Source organism: Heliangelus exortis, chromosome Z, assembly GCF_036169615.1.
Source record: "Heliangelus exortis chromosome Z, bHelExo1.hap1, whole genome shotgun sequence".
In the NCBI taxonomy this organism is placed as follows: Eukaryota; Metazoa; Chordata; class Aves; order Apodiformes; family Trochilidae; genus Heliangelus; species Heliangelus exortis.
In genome coordinates, this window is record NC_092454.1 from 48,566,945 (window position 1) to 48,584,530 (window position 17,586).

Below are 17,586 nucleotides of genomic sequence, written 5' to 3' on the forward strand. Positions count from 1 at the left end.
ACCGCAAAATTCCACCTGCCAGAACTTAGCAAAACTTAAATTCAGAGTGAACTGAAATGTGGGATAAATGAGAAAGAAGTATTTCAGAGTTTAATTAAGCTAAGCCAGGCAGGTAGCACGTTGCATCTTCAAAGGCAAAGGGAAGTTTCCATTCCCTTGTTTCCATCATCACTTTCCCAGTTTTTTGTCCTAGTCTACTACATGTCTGTGGTTAGAGGAACTAACTGGAATATCCAATACAAATAGGCTATAGCTGAACGTTGCTAGAAGACACATGACTTCTGAGCCATTAAAATCATTAGGAAATTGACTGCAGCAAAGGAAACACCAGCCAATTGTGAACTTCAAAATCTAAGTAAGAAAAGATTTTATTTTCTCACATCCATGAGTGCTTATAAGGTTTGGGAAGAGGGACAGTGCTCTGTTAACCTTGTGGCTCCTCTGTTCAGCACAGCCTAATGCTTAGGAGCTGGGTGGGAGATTTCACATATTGATGAAAACTCTAGTGTTATATCTAGTTGCACTAGATATAACAAAACAGGCCTCACACATTTGTCAGGAAATGCTTTTATTCATATGAAGATATTAAACAACAACACTCACAACAGGCTGTTTTACACGTCTCTGCTACTCTGAAGAGATAAAAGAAAACTAAAGATTTCAAATTGTTCATGAAGTAGCAAGATAAAGATAGTAAACTCTCTTTTTTTTTGGGTATAAACAGATGAATCACTCATGGAAGGTGGCTAGATGCAGAGAACAGCAGCTGCCTTTAAAAACTAAAGCAGGGGTTATAACTGCTAATGTTGACTGCACTGAGTACATAACTGGAACACCGAGTTATGTGGTCTTATATTTCCAAGGCAAAGCTACATTTTAATGCTACTTACATCTTTATATTTACAGCCATTAATCCAGTTTGTTTTGTTTATAATCTGTGTATTCAAGACACAAAGTCTGTGCTTCTGGTTGCAACAGAAAATATTTCTTGATTATATCATGATACAGATGTAATGAAAATAAGTCACCCAGGTAAGCAGCAAAACTGGACTATCTCCTGCCATATAAAAGATGCCTCTCCTACACTGTAGCACATGCAAATTGCTGAAAGACTGGCTCATTGTCAGATAGGTGTTACCTGTATTTATTTGTATCAGCCTAACATCTGGCTCTTTGTAAATTCAATTGCTTCATTACAATGACCAGATACTAATCCTGTTCCTCCTCCACTGACACAGATGTAGGCATCAGTCCTCCATCTCTCCATGACCATTCTACACTGTGCCAGCAACATACAGGACCCTGGTAATGTAGAAACTGTATAGGTAATTTGAGGACTTAAATGCTCCTTTTGCCATCCTTGCTATGTCACAGTGATATAAGATAACCTTCTTGTCAGTGAGGACTGGTTACTATGCAACTTCTATACTTGTAGATAAGACATAAATAATAAGAGCTGAAAAAAAGATGCCCACAGGGACAAGCCAATATCCAGAACACAAGGCTAATCATGCCTTTTTGTTGAAATGCATTGCAAATATGAACACTATTAGATCAAGAGTCACTGCAGGAACTCAAATCTATGTGGAAAAAGAACAGTATAAAACCTGATGGAGAATCTGGGGCATTGTGCTGGCACTGCCATGCATAAAATTTCATTATTTTTTGAGTATCTATGCAGACCTATGACCCACTTCTGTTCCCACTGAAATCCATGGCAGATTTAATAGGTGCTCTATTTTTTTCATTTTAATAGGCACACTATTTATAGAAAAATGTGTAACTTAAAACTGTGTGAAATTCTAGTCTTCCTTCACCTTCTAGTCCTGAAGGGATACTTCTTAGGCAAGAACTAAATGCTATTCCACAGCAATAACTGTGGAAGTAACTATACGTTGTGCCTAAAATGTCTGTCATAGTATGTTTAGCAGATTGTCCTACATTCAAGAACAGATTTTTTCCTAGCAACTAAGATACCATAACCACAGTTCATCGTTAAGATTGTACCTGGATTTGACAGACCATCCTTCAGAACAAAATAAAATTATGTCATACGTACTTATCTTTGACTTCCACCAATCCGTTTTCTTCAAAATTTAAGACTATCAGAAAAGGCACTGATAAGGCACGAAAGAAGAAAAATGTGGACCTGCTTCCATTTTCCAGTTTTTCATTCTCTTTTTGCAATGTCATGTGTTAAAAGCCTATTTTTTTATACACTCCACTTTTTAAAAATTTTTGAGGCGATTTGAGAAAAAATATTTTCCTGCTAACATATATGGGAAATATCAAGGTTATATCTATTCAGCAGATTTCAACCTTTGATACCACTTCACTTTGGGTTCTTTGATGAGTTGAATGCAGCTTTTAGATTTTCAGTTTTTAAGAAAACTAACATGAGGAAATATAAATACACATCTGTTTTATAAAATTTATTGTATGTGTATGTGTATATATGTATATATATATATAAAGTAGCACAGATATCTTGTCAGATATTGAGATGTCATTTAAGCTTAGTTTCAGTTATTCCCAGTTGTTGCAAATCAGTGCCTAGATCCAGTGTGAGCCAGACTAGGGGTCAGAAGCAGTGCCCACAACACCTTCAGCTCTGATGTGCCTCAGAAGGGGCTTAGTTATTTGGTGTTGAGCCACACAGGCATACTCAGTGTCAGGCAGTGTGAGGGATGGTTGTAGAGGCAGAATGGTGAAAATCAGTGCTGCACTAAAAGGGGCTGTGTTGTTTTCCTAGCACTGTCACCCATGTAGCCACACAGGGACCTGGATCTGGGAAGCTGCTCAGCTGAAGGCTAGCAAGCAGTGACCCTGGGTGGGGTTTAGCCAGGCTTGTTCAGCAGCCCAGTTTTCCATGTGGACGTGTAAAACTCTTACATGCAATAAGAAGCCACGAAGATGAATGGCCTGCATAGTGGCAGGAACAGTGACAGCCCTTTAGGAACAGTCTGCACTGCATCTGGCTAAGCAGCCAGAGAGCTGCAAGTGAGTAAATCCATCTTTCAGGTCAGGTGTGCCTGCAAGGCCTGCACTGGACAAGGCTGGCATAGCAGTACCTTAGTGTATGGTTAAGCTTCTTTTAAGTAAATGCTTTTAACTTTCCTTTTTATGGCCCTTAAAACTATCTGAATGGTCCAGTCCACAGGTAGTTTATAAGCTTATTTAATTTTGCTTAAAAGAACTCCAGAACATGCTACTCCTTTTTCATAACCTCAGCTTTACAGAAGATGCTTATCCAGTCCTGAGACCGTGGTAAACTCCTGTGGGATGCAGATGAACAAGCTAAAACAAGCAGATACGAGTTCTCTTTGCATGTGCACCAATCTAATGGGCCCCCTGCCAGCTCCAAACTGAAAACCTTTGTGACCTTGCTAGGGTGACATTGTGCCTGAGCTAATAAGCTGTGCTCAGAAGCAGAGTGATCTGGGCTGGGCCTCACAAACATGCTTTTGAACTGGAATTGGCTTCTGCCCAGGCAACTGAACACATATGCAGAGGGAATTTGTGCATGAGTGAAACCAGCCCTGTAGATTCGTTTACAGTATCATCAGAGTGAAGGCTACAGCTTCCCTCCAGGTCTGAAGGCCTGCAAAGCCTCTAGTGTAGATTTCAGAACATATTCCACTTAATCTTCCATTCTGAGCAAATGGGAGACTTGCATTTTACAAGCTCTCCTGTCACTTTATGACATTGTTTATTCCTAATAAGGCTTCACCAAGGGCAAATCATGCCTGACAAACTTTCTGGTCTTCTATGAAAAGGTCACAACATCAACAGGCAAGGGAAAAACAACTAACATCCTTTACCTGGACCTGAGCAAAATCTTTGACACTGTCCCACACAACATCCTGATCTCCAAGCTGGTAAAACATGGGTTTGATGGATGGAGCACTCTGTGGATTAAGCACTGGCTTGGTGGCTGCACCCAGAGAGTGGCTGTCAATGGGTCCATGTCCACGTGGAGGCCAGTGACAAGTGGAGTCCCTCACGGATCAGTGTTGGGACCAGTCCTGTTTCACATCTTTGTTCACGACATGGACTGTGGCATTGAGTCCAGAGAATTCGGTGATGACACCAAACTGTGTGGTGCAGCTGACACACCGGAGGGAAGGGATGCCATCCAGAGGGACCTTGACAGGATGGAGAGGTGGGGCCATGCAATCCTCATGAAGTTCAAGAGCGAGTGCAAGGTCCTGCATCTGGGTGAGGGAAATCCCAAGCACTGATATAGGCTGGGCAGGGACTGGCTTGAGAGCAGCCCTGAGGAAAAGGACCTGGGAGTGCTGGTGGATGAGAAGCTCAACATGAGCCATCAGTGTACACTTGCAGTCCAGAAAGCCAACTGGGTCCTTGGCTGCAAGATTAGAAGTTGAGGAACCAGCAAGTTGAGGGAAGAGATTCTCCCCCTCTGCTCTCGTGAGACCCCACCTGGAGTGCTGTGTCCAGTTCTGGGGCCCCTATTAGAAGAAAGACATGGACGTGCTGGAGAGTGCCCAGAGAAGGGCCACGAGGATGATCAGAGGGCTGGAGCAGCTCTCCTATGAAGACAGACTGAGAGAGCTGGGGTTATTCAGTCTGTAGAGCAGAAGGCTCTGAGGAGACCTTGTTGCAGCCTTCCAGTATCTGAAGGGGCCAACAAGAAAGCTGGTGAGGGACTTTTTAGGATGTCAGGTTGTGACAGGACTGGGGAAATGGATAGGTAGGTAGGTAGGTTTAGATTACGTGTTCTGAAGAGGTTCATCACCATGAGGGTGGTGAGACACTGGAACAGGTTGCCCAGAGAGCTGGTGGAATCCCCATGCCTGGGAGTTTTTAAGGCCAGGCTGGACAGGGCTCTGAGCAACCTGGTCTAGTGAGAGGTGTCCCTGCCCATGGCAGGGGGGTTGTAACTGGATGATCTTAAAGGCCCCTTCCAACCCAGAAAATTCTATGATTCTATGGCTCTACGATTCTAATAAATTCTGGGATTCATTTAGCTGTCCCTTATTGGAGGAACCACCCATTTTCATATGGTTTGAGGAATATTCCTTTAATTACAAGGCATATAAGGTACCATATACCATATACTGAGATACCACTTCCGTAACTGTCATGTCTCACAAAGCTAAAGTTTGGCTGTTTCTTGGTGAAACCTCCGGGGAAAAAAAAAAAAAAAAAAAAAAAAAAAAAAAAAAAAAAGAAACCTATGCCCTATGGCAGTCCTGTTAAGCTTGTCCTTTTTAGATAAAAATAAATATATAAGTATTTTGAATACAGAACACAGTTAACAAGTGTTTTAGTTCATATAACTCCAAGCACTCCTCAGCACAGATAAAGGCTGATATATTCTTTATCTTGGCTATTAATTTGGTTTGTGCTGTTCTTATAAGGTGCTTCAGCTCAGCAAGTGTAACTATTTACCATGCCACTACTGACACAAAAGCAAGTATTTATGCATTGCTTTATGTATAGAATTGGAACTTAATTCTGCTCTTCCACTCTCTCCTCCTATCTTTTTCTCTCCCCTCTAAAACTGTTGACAAAGCATATTTGAAAACATGCAAGGTTATGCAAACAGGAAGTGAAGTGCAGAAATCCAAATTTAAAAGCTCTGGTTATAGCCACGCTCTGGCTATACATAAGAATAGAAGACCATATGAAGTGTAGAGCATAAAATAACAGTTGTTTTTTGGATGTTAGAAAATACAGCAGGAGAGAGAAATGTTAAAATCAGCACAGGATAAGGATGTAGTATTAGGCCCACTATTGTTTTGAGTCAGGTAGAAATTGAAATATTTTATTTCACATTGGATATAGGCACATCGTGCAGGTATTCTGACAGCATCAGTAAGTCCGGCAAATATCTGCATGCTACATGGATGTTCAATTTTCCTTTGAGAAGTGAACTTGTGCAACTAACACATGTAATATCCCAAAAAGAAACTCAGAGACTTTTCTGGCCAGGTTATGAAATAAGACTGTGCCTTTAATGTGTAACATCTAGCTAATGTTAAGAAAGAACAGCTTTAGTCTATGATACTAGGATGTGTTTAATTTCATACATACTTGGTCATGAGCAGCAGTTCCTTTTTTCATTTGAAGTTGCCTATATTGTTTTAGATTACCTATTGTGCAGCCTTCTAATTATTCATAATAACTTCTTTAAAATTTAATTAGAAAATGTGTTTCATTAGCTGGATGCTGTGGAAGCAAAATTCTATTAAGAGGTACAAGTATTTATGTGTCTTTAAACAGATGGAAAAACTTTACTGGAACAAAAAATGTATTTAAGCATATCAACTGGCACAATGAAATGAGAAACTTCTACATTCTTTAACTCAGTGACTGAAGGTAATGGCTAAATGCAGTAAAGGAAACAGCTCAGATACAAAAAATCCAATTGCAAAAAAGGAAACAACCAATATTTCCCCCTTCTGGGAACGGAAGCAAGTACCAGCTGCCAGACTGCATACAAAACTGAGATTTGTCTCAGGCACCAGTGCTCAGATTTTCATTAGAATGAGCAGAGAGTGTTTTTAAATTGCCTATGTATCACAGCAATGTTAGTGCTTGTAGAGAGAGTTCAACAAGCAACCTAAATTTGATACTTTGAACTCCCCTTGAGTTCAAGAGTATCTGACTGAAATCTGAGAAGTGTGAAGAGCCTGCTATACAAATGGAGGGAGTTCCTCCACCTCCAAGGTGGGCAAGAGGTGAGCCTAAATGTGCAGGTAAGCCACTTAATAGTTGTTGTACAGTTGTGCTGCACTTGATGGTAAGAAATTCATGGTAATATAAGTTTGGTTATAGCAGTGTGGCATCCAGCATTAGCAGAAAGCAGCTGGTGGCCATGTTTTTTATATGCAGTACAGCTAATCTGGTCCATATGGGAATGTGCACCAGCTCTTACAGGCTTATAGTTATACCACAGGGAGAAAAGATCTCAACTGCTGCTACCCAAACTCTGCTCTGTTGCAGAGATCCTGCCATGATACTGTTTAATCTTTTATGCCTTGATATCCCTCTGCCTGTGAAGTTGAGGTAACAGAACATCCTACCTCCCACTGCTGCTTCGATGGCAAATACATTAGAGATTGTGAGCTGTGATAAAAGCCATGACTTAACAATGCAGTTACACCATTGTCCTTCATCTAGGCCATTATGAGTAAATAAAGGCTCTTCTATGTCTCCAATGTTTCAAGAAACAAGAGTAGGGAACTATTCCTTAATTAACAAGTTGTTTTCAGCGCTGTATGCTTTTCAAACTCCTTAACATTTAAGTAACAGCAGCAAAAAAATTCAAAATAGGACAAAGCCTGGCTATAAGCAGTATAGGTGAGATACATTAGTTCAACTGAAACACTGTATCATTTAAAAATAGCAATTTAAATAATATTGAAACACCAATGAATTTCAAAATGGTCTCAGATGGTGGTTTCTGTACTATAAGAATTCAGTCAGCTATTTTACTGTACTGGATGCTAATACACAGGTCTTTTTTAAACTTGAATTATATTACAATATTAGCAGGTCATAATGGAGCCATTGTTCTCCTCCCATGCACCTTCCTGTGCAGTTCTGCTGCTGATAACAATTTAAATCAGGGAATTTAGTTGGAAGGAGTATGCTATACTTTTATGTTAAACCATCTAATGGATGTGAGTGTAAAGAAACAATACACTTTAAAACAGCAAGTGCACACATTAAGTATTTCCTTCTTACGTTAACACTGACGAAAACAATCTCAGACGTCATTCTGGTAAGGCAAACCCTATAAAAACCTACCCAGTCTGACCTTCCAAATCAGAGGTGTGAGGTTCAACCCAGAAAAAGAGAACAGGGGATACTTTTATGAAGTTAATTAATCTGTGACTTCAGTACTACCACATAGCCCTGCACGCACAGTTCAAGATGCTCATGTTTCAGTGGCAGAAATCTTGCCTGCACTCGTGAACTTGCTGGAGCTATAACTTGGAAGAGGTAGGATCGAGCAGGCAGGAGAGATAATTCTATACTGTGCTAGCTCTCTGCCCTGTGACCTGGTGCAGTGGGGAACAGCAGTACAGGACTGTGTCTGATAATGCTTGGGTCAGCCACTTGAATATAATCAGGTAGAGTTTGCAGAGGTCCATAGCACAGAGGTAGCTCTCATTTAACTTTGTTACTGCTCTATAATCTGCAAGAGCAGAAGAATCATTTAGTGGAAAACTATGCTTCGGAAACTGATACGGGGTTGGACAAGGAGCCTGGGAGGGCTCTAGCTCCTTCCCCTGGAAGAGGATTGGAGGCTGGAGTGAGGCACGCATGGAGACAGGCCACCCTGCCTCTGCACATGGGAACGGGAACAAGCTGCTGGCTGCCATCCCACTCTCTGCCTCTGCCTGCTGGCTAGTGGAGAGCAGATTTCATCACCTGCCTGAACCGTGACTTTCATGTGCAAGAAGCCCAGCCAGCACTGTGTACACGGGGTGTTTTTTTTCACAGGACTCAGGTCCTTTGACTTCTGGTGTGACGTTTTTGCCTAGTAGCATTTGGATCAACTTAGAAGGTGAATTTGTGCATAATCCTAGTACTGCTTCTGCTTCAGAGAACAGCTGATACTGATTTTTTCACCACTACTATGTGTCCTTGAAAATTTCTTGATGTGTTAGATAAGCATGGTCTAAGCATCTGGCTTGTTTAACCAAGAATAAAACTATATAATTTAAATTTACAAAATACCCCCACGGGCTCCTTGTCCTTTTCCAAATTGGAAGACAAATGCATCATCCCCAGCATACTGTTAACTTTCTCCCAGTGAACCTTAGTGCATCTTAAATATCAGGAAAAAACTGCAGATAACAAACTGAAAATCAACGGTGTCTCACTGTTGCAGAAAAAGGCCCAGAGTCCCCATTGCTGAAAGGTTTTAAAAACACATTAGGCAAATATCTATCAAGGACAGAATAGAAATATTATATTATTAATATTACATGAGCCTTCTCTAGAGGTAGGAGCTGGATGAGATGACTCTGGAGGGGCCTTTCCAGTCCATTTTTTCTGGGGGTCTGGCTTAAACAACTTACCTCCAGCTGCACTTAGCTAGATGTCAACTTACAGAGGTAAATGCTGATAGAAAATAGTACAAGTTAACTGTGTCATAGTGGTTGTAATTCTCTGCCCATTTGCACCATTATACTTGAGGTGCCTAATGAGTAGCTACATTGCACCTTTACAAACAGTTCTTTTTTGAAGCTTTGTTTCTACTTGGAATGTCCACTTCCAGATTATACAACACACACAAAGTTTACATGATTTTTCTTCACAGGTAAATATATAGTACTTACCAATATATGCTCAAAACACCAACAGAATATTTCAATTCATGGATATTAAAAATGTGGTCTCTTTCCCAAGTAATGGACTCAGATATTAGTAAAGTCTTAAAAAATAAGAGTGAAAATAATTCACAAAATGATTGTATAAGTCCTTTCCAAGCTGCTAATGAAAAGCTAAATAATATACTATCCTTGGCCAAAATTAAAGCCAGGAAAGAAATTCTGTTGCTTCATTTAAGCAGAACCACAGCAGCTAGCAATACCCAGGCAGCTGCCAGGTGTGCACTTGGCAAGATGCTGCTCTGAGAATTGTTACTGCTCACAATTACACAAGGGAGGAAAGCAAAACAGCCACAGGCCTGAACCAGAGGCCTGAACCAGAGGCCTACAGTTCAACACATAAAACTCCTTAACTTTCAGACTGATCATCAAAATGTTTCTACTTAAGGTCCAATTACAGAGCTGGGACCCTGACATTAAACAGAGATGTATAAAAATATTAATTTTTTTTAAGAATTTAGATCCAAATTGAACTAATGGGAAAAAGCACTCCAGAAACTGCATAGAAAATATTCATAGACATTTTCTTAAAAAGGTTGAAACTCAGTTCTAGGCAAAGCTTAGATAGGAACTGAGTTAGAAAGTGTCATTCCATCCTGCAAAGGAAAAATTTACCACTCTTCCCTTCACTATACAGGGTGTGGGGGGGGGGGTGATCCTTAGAAAACAGGGGTGCTCCAGTTTGACAGGTGTCAGGTTGGGAAGATTTAGGTGCTTACACTAAAGCCCATTTCTTTTTTTATAGCCCCAAGGTTTTCTCCCTCAGATACACAACTCCGGGATATCACTGGTCCAGAACCATCTTCTGAGGCAAAGAAACAAAACAGTGCTTGGGACTCCATGGCTCAGTGAGACAGTAAGAAGTGGGTAAACAATCAGGACAGCTTAAACTGGTGATTGCCTTCCTGCTCAACCAGTCCTGTGGCTGTCCCTCAGGCTCACCTGCATGTGTTCTTTAACACAACTGCTGCAAAGCTTGAATTATTGATATCGGTGGAGCAGCCTGTCAAGTAGGTACCAAGGAACTCTCTTCCTGCAAAATCCCTAAGAAACACGGCAGATTCCACAGCCAATGACAGCCTGCAGACAAAGGTCTGAATCTTGCTCTGACAATAACCCTGTGGATGAGCTTTCCAGCTCCATCTGTAGAGCAGCATAGAGCACCAAAGCTGTTCTTGTCCCCTGTTTGTAGTTAAAGTGTCATATTCTCGGGTTGTGGCTCTTCACTGGGACTGCTTATTTGGAGTCTTCCACCATCTCTGTGCTAACTTTCAGTCCTTCCAAGTTGAAAGCAAGAAGGTTTGCTGTTTGCTACTCAGAACAATTTTTTTTTTCTCCAAATAACCCAAACCTAGATATAACACATAGCTGTATGCACCTGCCAGAATTAGTCAAATATAGATGATGTCACTAACCTAGCAACAAATGGAGCGACACGCATAGGAAGAGGAAACAGGATAAGGTCACACTGGAATTTTTTTTGTATGCTGGCTTCAGCTACTGCCTGCAGCTGAAATACCAGAACAAGACATACTTTTTACTTAATCTCTTTATTAACTGAAGGGGGTCCTTTGGCAGCTTGCTACCAGCACAAGTGATGCTTACACGTAAGATAAGCAGTGCACTTGCACAGGAAAATAAAGAGTATAATGAGAACCTGCTCTAAAAGGTTTACTGCTGAGTAAACAGCAGTCAGGGAGAGTCAGGATATGTTGGCATATCCAGAGCAGAAAACACTGTTAATTGCAATGGAAAATGTAACTGGATTGACTCATGAAGCCACTGGGACTCAAGATACTAGCTGAAAAGACAAATTTCAGTATATCCCATTCGAAGAAAGTGACTGGTAGCTGCAGAAGGATGTAAGATTTTATGAAGATGATACAGCGAAACAATTTGACTTTCACAAGCTCATGAAATGACTAGCATCTGGAAAAGCTCATTTATGTCACCTAATCTGTCCAGCTCCACTTGGCAGGAATGCCCATGGTCTCAGCAGCCTCTCTGCAGTGACGCTGCATGCTGCCTTCCCCTCCACCGCCCAACTACTCCCATTGTAAGAAACACTTTCTTAATGACTTGAGAGTTTCCTGTTTCAGCTTCAGGCCATTGCACTTCATCTTTCCTTCTTCTGAGAATCTGGATAATTCCCTTCTTTCATTTATACTATTATCTCTGCAATTATTTATAGTCTGTAGCTGTAAATCTCCTGAGTCTTCCATTTAATACAGTTCTCCTGGTGTCTTTTTCTGCAGTGTATCTTACTTTTGTATCATCATCCATTTCTGATTTTGAATCTTCTCTATTTTAAAAATAATTTTTACATAATGGGGACTTGAGTGCATTCAGCATTCCAGATGCAGCAAAATCACTCTGTGAACCAGAGTCTCATTATTTTATATTATCACTTGTGTAAAGGTGGGTGTGTTTTATGTGACAGTGAAGGACAGATTCAAAAGACAGAGGCAAATTCATTCTCAAATGAAAAATCACACTTGGAAGTCTGGTATCAAAGCTCTGAGTATTCTCAACATGCCAGAAATATTACAGTTTTCTTCAGCCATGTACTAAGAAACACAAGAGAAGCAATCCTTGTTAAATTAATAAACAGCAGTGAGAATATCAATCTGAAAGAAGAATCTCAAGCATTAGCAAATCATTAGCAAAAAACTTTATGTAAAAATGATTTAGTTTTACATAAACCAATATAAATCTAAAATGTAAATGAAGAAACATATTAACCCAAAAGAAGGCCAAAAGCCCCAGTACAAAACAAGTATTAGGAAAGGCTTTAATAATATAACTGGCTTGTTTTTTAATTTTTCTTATTTTTCATTTTTAGAAAAATCTGATGATCTACTAACTGCTGTTCTGAAGATTTAACCATACAGTCACATGAGAGTGTACTGCAAACCATAGGCTGCCTCTATTTCCGTAGTATTCACCATTAAGTTACTTGAGCCCTTGCTAGTCTTTAATACATTCATAAGTATATCCCTTGGAAATGCCTTCTGACATCTTACAGGGCAAAGAAGCATAGAAAAACCGAGCTGCAAAAGAACATTTGAGAAAATTTCAACAGAGGCAAGACATAAATTGAACCTAGATCTCCTGAGCAGCTCTTCAGTATCTTCCTAGCAATATTCAGACAAAGCAGCTGCAGTTGAAAAGCCTAAGAAATCACTCATTATATGCAAATAAGATTTATCTTCTTTCATCAGGAGATGCTAGGCTGTGTTGGCACTGAAATGACTACTGCTAAGTACAGACATCATGATAAAATGGATCTCAAAGGAATAACAAGAGACTATTATAGAACATCAATCACAAAAAAACCTCAAAAAAACAACCGAACAAACAAAAATCTTTGAAAGGGTACTTGCCTGTGTTTTAAAGCACTTAGATAAAACGAAATAATGGTTATGACAGTGCATTAATGGAGAGTTCAAATGGGATAGAATGGAGTCTGCTATGGGCCACCAGATAAGGCAACAGAAAGGCAGAAAGGGAGAAAGATGTGTCAAGACAGTGTATTACTACAGGAGACTTGAGCTGCCCATGAGAAGAGAACAAATAGCTCTGGGTTGGGGCTGCTTCCAGACATGAATGGGGGTATCTTCACCAAGCAGTCAATTAACCCATACAATTGGGGCTGAGTTTTAAGTTTATTTTCCATCAAGTTTTCAGCCTCAGATCTGCTGAGATCTGTTCTGAATGATCAAGAGCTGACCCCCTTTTAAACAAAATAGTTTGCACACAAATTTGAGTTCTCCACTGTAAATTTTTTTTTTTTTTTTTTTTTTTGTAGATCAGGGAACTAAAGAATTTAAGAGTTCATAATTCCTCCAAATGCTTATAAAATATATTAATAAAAAATAAAAGTGTATTGCATATCATACAATTAAACTCTGTAATTAAATTAATACTTGATTCATTTTTCAACAGAACAATAGAGTCATGAGTAGGATTGTTCAAGGAAAAAAAGCATACAGAACAAGTATTATTGAAGTGAAACAGAGGTGAAACTACAAAGATATTTCAGTGTAGTAGACAGTCTCTCTTACAACACATGCTGTATAACAGAATGAACACTGTATGTATTTAAGGAAGAAAAGGGAAGAAATTTCTCAAACTGCTCAGCTAGTCAGATTTCTACTCTGACTTCAGTAATATACAAAGTTTTCAAACAAATACAGAGGAGAAGACATTATGAACTTCAATAAACTTGAAAAATGGGAGAAAACACAATGGATTTACTAGAATTAAATTGTGCCTAGCTATCTTGAGTCCTTATTTCCAAAAGTCATCTGGATTTTTTGACAAAGATCTAGTCAAGTTCACATGGGGCCCAGTAAAGCATCTGACTGAATCCAGCACAGAAAACTATTAGTTAACAAATCCTAGCAATTTGTACAAGAGTTGCCAGATAGGTAAGAGATAACTTACAGAGAATATGAGGAGTCATGTTGAAAAGAAAATATTAAGATAAATTAAAGAATTCATCTGTCATCAGCCATGGGACCAGTCTTGCTTAATAACATCAACAACAATCTAGCCAGAGAAATCAGGAGTGTGTTAACAAAGTTAAGGACATGACATTTGACAGCAGTCCTAATAGATATCTGACATATCAAGCTAGATAATGAAAATTGCCTAAGTGGTTGACAGAGAAACAATGGAAAATGAAGATGCAAAGGTTATTAATGGTTTAGAAAGCATAGGCACATCTGAGAAGAGTCAGGTAGGAATTAGGGCCTATGCCCAAAAAAAGGTGTTGGGATCATTAGCCCATCTAAAATGCATCTATACCGATGCATGCATCAGGGGGAACTGGAAGCTGTGATCCCTGAAGAGAACTTTGACATAGTGGTTATCACAGAAACACGGTGGAATGCCTCACATGACTGCAGCACCGGACTTGATAGCTACAAGCTCTACAGGAGGGATAGATAAGGAAGAAGGTGGTTATATTAAGAATAATATTAAGAATTGTTACAACTGTCTAGAACTTGAATATAGTGATGACAGGGCCAAGTGTCTTTGGATCAGGATTAGGGTCAAGGCCAACAAGGTTGATATCACCATGGGTGTCTGCTATAGATCTCCCAACCAGGGCAGAGACATGGGCAAAATATTACATAAACACCTAGATGAAATCTCACTGTTGTATGCCCTTGTTCTTGTGTTGTACCCCTGATGTATACTGGGATTACAACACAGGAGAGATGAAACAGTCCTAAAAGTTCCTGAAATGTGTCAAGGATAACTTCCTGACACAGCTGGTGAGTGAACCAAGCAAGGAAGGTGCCATGATGGACCTACTCTTTGTGAATAGTGAAGGAATGGTAGGAGATAGTTGGAGGTTGCCTTGCCATGAAGAGACCATGAAATGATAGAGTTCTCAATTTTTAGAGATGCCAGGAGGGAGGGCAGCAAAACTGCCACCCGAGACTTCTGAAGGGCAAATTTTAGAACTGTTTAGAAGCCTGATCACCTGAATCCCTTGAGAATCAGTTCTGAAGCATATACATGTCCAGAAAGGCTGCAGGCTCTTCAAGAAGTAAGTTTTGAAGGCACAGGAGCAGGAGCAGGCCATCTCCATGTCCTGTAAGGCAAGCCAGAGGCACAGAAGACCAGCCTGGCTGAACAGGGAGCTTTGGTTATCATTCAGGGAGAAAAAGAGAGTTTATGCCCTTTGGAGAAAGGGACAGACAACTCATAGTGACAAAAAAAATATTATGAGGTTATGCAGGGTAAGAATCAGAAGGGCTAGAGCCCAGCTAGTCCTGGCTGACTGGAGAGGTTCCAGCAGGCTGGAAATCAGCTGATATAACCCCCATGTATAAGAGGGGACAGAAGGATGGTCTGGGAGATTACAGGCCTGTTAGTCTGACTTGAGTACTGGAGAAGGTGATGGAGCAGCTCATCCTGAATACCATTATGGGGAACATACAGAACAACCAGGTGATCTTGACCAGTCAGCATGGGTTCATGCAGGGCAGGTCCTGTTTGACTTATCTGATCTCTTATGACAGGGTGACCTGCTTGTTGGACAAGGGAAGGGCTGTGGATGTTCTCTACCTTGACTTCAGCAAGGCCTTTGACACAGTTTCCCACAGCATTCTCCTGGAGAAGTTGGCTGCTCGTGGCTTGGATGTGCACACCCTTCACTGGAAATAAACTTTGGCCAGATCCAAAGAGGTGTGGCCAATGGAGTTAAACCCAGCTGGCACCCAGCCACAAGTGGTGTCTCCCAGGGCTCAGTGCTGGGGCTCTCCTGTTTAACATCTTTACTGATGATTTGGATGAGGGGACAGAGTGCACCCTCACTAAGTTTGCAGACAACACCAACCTGGGTGGAAGTATCCATCTGCCTGAGGGTAAGGAGGCTCTGCAGAGGGATCTCGACAGGCTTGATCGATGGGCTGAGGCCAACTGTGTGAGTTTCAACAATGTCAAATGTTGGGTCCTGCACTTGGGCCACAACCACCCCCAGCAGCCCTACAGGCTTGAAGAGCTGCCCAAGAGAGGAGCCTGAGGGTGCTGACTGACAGCAGAACATGAGCCAGCAGTGTGCTCAAGTTGCCAAGAAGGCAAATAGCATCCTGGCCTGCATCAGGAACAGTGTGACCAGCAGGGCCAGGGAGGTGATCTTACCCTTGTACTCAGCCTTGGTGAGGCTGCAGCACAAGTACTGTGTGCAGTTTTGGGCACCACAGCATGGGAAGGACATCGAGGTGCTGGAGAGGGTGCAGAGAAGGGCAACCAGGCTGATGCGGGGTCTGGAGAACAGGTCTTATGATGGGAAGCTGAAGGAGATGGCGCTGTTCAGCATGGAGGAGATGGAGACGAGAACTTATTGCACTCTGCAACTACCTGGAAGGAGGTTGTACTGAGGCAGGTGTTGGGCTCTTCTTGGGGACTAGTGATAGGACAAGAGGAAATGTTTTCAACTTGTACCAGAGGAGGTTCAGACTAGATATTAGGAAAAATTTCTTCACCAAAACAGTGGTGAAGCATTAGAACTGGTTACCCAGGGAGGTGATGCAGAGTCACCATTCCTGAAGGTATTAAAAAAGCAGTTGGATGTGGTACTTTGCAAGATGATTTAGTGGTTAAGGTGGTGTAGTACTGACGATTGGACTCAATGATCTTAAAGGTCCTTTCCAACTATGATGATTCTCTGATTCTAAACGTCTATGGATGGTCTGTGGCCAGAAACACCCATCTCTCCCCTTTGATTATAAAGGTAATCTTGCACCACCAGGGTAGGTGGATACTAACTACAAAGACCATGACACCATCTGGTGCAGCTGGAAAAGGGCATGCAATGTGTCAGTCAAGGTATTTCTAGCAAGAGAAGTATTAATGTCAGATTAAAGTCAGCATAGGAGGGTGGGATGAGACCTCCTGTGGAGCTCTTTGCACTCTGGAGCACTCCCTACCTTTCTGTTTGGTCAAGTCCAGGAAAGGTGAATTCAAGCTGGGAGCAGGGCTGATGACCCCAGCACTATGGTTAGAGGGGTGGTCTATCACCAGTGAAGTACCCAAAAGGACTGTGGTAGTTTAGCTTAGAAATGAGGGGTCTGAGAGAGGACAGGCAATAACGTCAGGCACAGCCACAGGAAGTAGACATCAGTGTCAGAAGAAATAGGAACACAATGAGCAGAAATAAATCATGTGTGGAAAATAGAAGATAAGTAGGTATCCCAGAAACAAGACTTTGGGGTACTCTTGATTCAAGACTTGAGGCAGAGTAAATGTCATTGCAAAAAGAAATAAAATAATCCAGAAAATCCCCCCAAATAAACAACCCCCTAAAGAAGCAGGGTATACATCCACATGATATATAACCAATTTATGGTTTATTTATGACTTATCTTTCCACAGCACAAGACTAGAATAGACTTAGCCTTCCATTCCAGTCTTCTGTTCATTATTACAAAGGATGCTGTACCTTTGCAAACAGTTGCAACAAACAAATATTTGACCTTGCAGGAATAAAATGTACTTATATCTATCCTATTCAGCTATGTCCCAAGATAGTCCAGGTCTCAGAAAGCTGATTTTCAATCAGCATAAATAAATTAGATTCTATGTATTGCTATATACAGACATTCATATTACATTCCTGAGGCAGATGCAGAAGCTGTGTTTCATGCCATCATTTCATTTCACAGAAACAATTTCCTTGTAAGCAAAATCTAATATTTCA